The 4,445-nt window shown below is 48.9% G+C and overlaps 1 protein-coding gene across 6 annotated transcripts in view; it reads left to right on the top strand.

The window, feature by feature from the left end:
* LOC103393431 (RNA binding protein fox-1 homolog 1) overlaps nucleotides 1-4,445 on the top strand; it is a 363,631-nt gene that overhangs the window by 59,966 nt on the left and 299,220 nt on the right. The window lies entirely within an intron of this gene.

The following is a 4,445-nucleotide window of genomic DNA, read 5'->3' as shown; positions in this document are numbered from 1 at the left end:
AAAAGCGTTAAGTTAAAAACTTTGGTGCAGAATTTACCTTCACCTGGGAGTTGGGCCTCAGCTGCCTGGCTCAAGTTGGTGGTAGGGCTCAGGGCGGGGCCGTGGGAGGGGCCGGAGAGGTTCCTCAGAGAGTCCGCGGTATCATCAAGAGTGATTTGGTCAGGAGAAAACACCTCCATGTCCTCCAGAGGTGTCCAACGGGGGTCCTGCTGTGGGGAGGAGGGCGCGGGCTCCAGGGTCACTGAGGAGGTAATAGGAGGCTCCGCCCGCTCCTCGCCCCGTCCACCTCCCTCCACAGCCAGCTCTTTAATCTGTAGGACGTCACTGCACCATTTCTGCCCAAAGACCTTGTCCAGGATCGGAAACCATTCCTGGGAGACTGAGAGCACGGGGGAGCGCTGGGAATCTGCAGGAGCAAAAGGCAACTTCTTCACAAACATTCCCGTTTTGGCAACATTTTAGGCTAACTTTGAGCTATTCTTGAAAGCACATAAGCTAGCTTTCATCAAATTGTATCTTAGATGATCTAACAGTAGCCAGAGGTTAGGTTTTTGGTTAGCCTTTGACCCACCTCCTGCTTCTGTCTTCTCTTTCACGACTGCAACCTCAGCCAGATCTTCTCGGGCATCCTCTGAGCCACTGGGTGACACCGAGTCGTTCTCCGAGCCTCTCCTTTTACCCGCCACTCCTCCGCCGCCGCCGCCTCCTCCTCCTCCTCCGTGGGACTTCTTGTCTCGTTTCTCCTCTAGGATTTGATGTTCAGTCTCCATCTTGGTGATCTCCAGCAGGAGGTCATCAAACGACGCCTCCACGATCTTGGTCAGCTCACACACGGCAAAATTCAACACTTTCTCCATGACGAACTTTAGCTGACCTGCAGCGGGGAGTGAGAGAGAGCGCCATCATCAGGACATGTTCAGCATCACTGCCCTATGAAAAAAAAACTCTCACACTGATGTGAACACCTGAACCTTTTCCATCTGTTATCAGAACTTCCTATCGGTCAAGAGAGCTGACCTCAGGAACACGACGTAGGATTGAACCGCTATTCTCTTCTCTACAGTCCAGGGTTATCAAAGTTCACCGGTCAGAACCTCACAGGTCTCAGATCAGAGGACACATGTCTGGCTGATTCCCTCTGCCCCTAATGTTTAAAGACTCAGACGGTGACGTCTCCTTTCTGTGTTTAACTAGGCCTACTGGCTCACGTCTGTCTGTGGACACTGTCTGTCACCTGTGGACCTCACAGAGACCAGAGACACAGGACAAAGATAGGAGACACAAAGAGGACGTGTCAGAGACAGTGGGAGACCCTGTCTCTTTGTGGGAATTTATATATATAGCAAATACGTAGCAGAAAGCAACATAACTTTCAAAAATGTCAACTGTGAACATCTGGTTTCTTACCGACGACCCTGCCCCTCTGCTCCAGGCGGCGTGTGTCGGTGTGGCAGCGAAACTCGGTGCTGCGACCTCCGGGGGCGTGTACCCTCTGCTGACGCCGCTGCTGCTGCTGCCGATGCTCGGGCTTTGTTCCGCCGGTCTGCACTGCCTCTTCCTCACACCTCTTAATCGCGGAGCCTGTTCCACCGCCGCCGTCTACGCCGTCGACGTCGTCCTTCTTCTCCTGGGACTGCAGCTGGACCCGGAGCCGCTGGTTTTCCTGCTCTTTGACGGTGGTCTCCAACAGCAGCGCGTTCAGGCTGGAACCGACCGTTGTGCTGATTTCCTGGACGGCGAACTGAACGACCTGCTCCAGCACGGACTCCAGCTGCCCCTGGAAAAACGAAATGTACACGGCCCCGTTCATGTTGTTGCCCCCCCCGGCGGAAGTGCTCTCTCATTCTTTGAAAAGCGGAGTCTGGAGACCTAGCCGTCGCCCGCTACAGCCGTCGGTAACACCCGTAGATTGTTGTGTGACTGCTCGGATCCGCTCGGGTGTTGTCGCCGAGGGTCGGCACTCTTCATCGGACCGCGGCGTTCCTCTTCTCTCGCTCCAGCAGCGGCAGCAGCAGCGTGTTCTCCAGTCTACCAGAAACACTCGAGTAAAGGCGCAGCAGCATTTGCCCGCCCACATGTTGCCGCGCACTCGCCTGCAGTCCGCCATTTTGGCTGTGACTCAATAACAGCAGTCAGTCACAACTTCAGCTCTTGACCGCAGTACATCCTTTCATCCCGTGGGTCACTCCCTTTCTCGTGTTTATATAATACACGAGACCTCGTTTATCACAATCACCTAATGTTTGCGTTTTAATAAAATTAAAATGAACTCTACTACTTTTATAAGCTTCTAATGTGTTTTGCTAAGCTAGCCTTTCTTAGACTCAGTCAGGCTAAACCGATCTGGTTAACCAGTTAACCACCTTGTTGCTGATGCTAAGAAACAACATTTTACAGTTGAACCCCCAAACATATATTTTTTTAATGTAACGTTGTAGTAATACGTAATATTATAACTAGTGGTTAATATTGGTGTTATTACTGTATCAGTATCAGTAGTTGTCTCGCATCATTTGAATATTTTTTCCAATTATTTTTGTGGCCAACATTCAGATGATTCCCTCTTAAAGAAGCAGACGAAGAAGAAAAAGGTTACTTCACAAACACGAAAAAAAAAACAAAGGGGCGTGTTCGTTGTTTTGTTTCTCGGAGTCTGTCCTCTCCGTCGTCCCGCCTCCACCACCACCTCTGAACGAGCGCGTGCTGCAGCACAGGCACACTCCCCCTAAAAAATCCTGCGCGTTTTTACCCTACATTACGGTGGCTGTATGAGGAAGCGAGGGGACGGGCCAGTGGGCGGGGACCTGGATGCGAAGCCACACGAACATCCGCGTCTTTGTTCTGTGGAGCCGAAGGAGGCCGAGCCCGGCCGAGTCCGTGAGAGTCAGCGAAAGTGCGCGTGTCTGCGTGAACGTAACATGTGAATGTTACGTCATGGATGTGTTCAGGGCAGCACGTGCTCCGTGCAGAACAGGGGCTGGACAGCTGTGGTGGAGCTCGAGCGCACACGCACCAACGCACCGTGTTTACCTGGAGGTTTCAGGGTTTAATGACACTTTTGTGTTTGTGTTGTGTTGGTTATGTAACCCTGTGTTACCACACACACACCAATATTAGAGCCCCTACCTACAGGCCTGTAGGATGAATCACTACGTCATACGCCACGTGTTGGGAGGGGGGTGTAATTTGTGGAACACCTGTGGAACCTCACTAGTTCAGCAGCAACCAATAACAGGAGTGGGACAGTAGAACTACTGTACTCTGTGCAGGTCCAACACAGGAACAGGCTGTTGGTACCAAAAACAGTACCAAAGCACTCACGCATCTACACCAATGTTTATGTAGAAAATAAAAATCAGTTCTATAGACTTTGGTCTGTGAGCTAAAATGATTTCACTCATTTCCTCTGTGGACTTTGTTCTGGGAGAGATGGTCCCACGTCTGACTCAGGTCTAATTCCAGGCATATGCTCAATGACGTCAGACAGCTCCCTCTGCTGGTAGAGACAAGACAGCTCACCCAGGGAGTGTTTGAATGAACAGGTCTTCGTTGGAAGTCCAAGATACTGACCTTTGTTGTTATATCCCACCTCCAGCTGCTTAAATATTGATTAATTTACATCAATGACATGGTCTTTGTTCTAAGATATGATACAAAATTACAACACACACACACTCTGGCTCATCATTGGATTTCCTTATTAACAATGTCATTAAAAAGTTATGGAATCATGTAAAATGATCATGTATTGGTTGTTTAATTTGGCACTGTATAGAGACGTGGGTCAGTCAGACAGATCTTATTGGTCTGACTATCTGCAGGATGTCATTTTCAGAGTCGGTACATGGAGTAAAAAGCTTCTAACCACTGAGCAGAAACAAAATCCAGAAAACTCTAATTCAAAGAAAATTAAATATAAATATTTAAGCCAGGTTGAAGCTCAGACGAAGGATCATCTGGTCACTGATCCAAACACAAATTCATCCCATTTTATAATTATTTTGAAGAAGCAGTGACAAAAAGAAGCTACTCTTTTTTTTAGTATTTTTTATGACCCAGTCCAGGTGCTAAACTAGCAGAAGTAGCTCCTACAGTCAAGGGATGTGAAGACGTGACCATAGTACCAGTAAAAGTTAGTTGAAGTTTTTAAGTTGCTAAAGTAGTTGGAGTTACTACAGTAGTCGAAGTTGCTCAAGTTTCTAAAACAGCCAATGATTCTAAAGCAGGTGAAGCATCGAGGAGACAAATGTGAGAGTTAAGGAAATGAAAGATCTGGATCTCCTACATCTCCACCTCCTCCCTAACCACATCCATGAATCTTCCCACTTCTCCATTTCCACTCCTGGACCTGGAACTGTTCACCTGTGGCCTGCAGACGCTGGTACCGACTGGAACTGTTTGGTCCCATCATCAGGCTCTGGTGGAGACACAGAGATTCCCTTCCT

This window comes from Cynoglossus semilaevis, chromosome 17, assembly GCF_000523025.1.
Source record: "Cynoglossus semilaevis isolate Cse_v1.0 chromosome 17, Cse_v1.0, whole genome shotgun sequence".
Classification (NCBI taxonomy): Eukaryota; Metazoa; Chordata; class Actinopteri; order Pleuronectiformes; family Cynoglossidae; genus Cynoglossus; species Cynoglossus semilaevis.
This window is presented reverse-complemented; position numbering and strand designations above follow the sequence as displayed.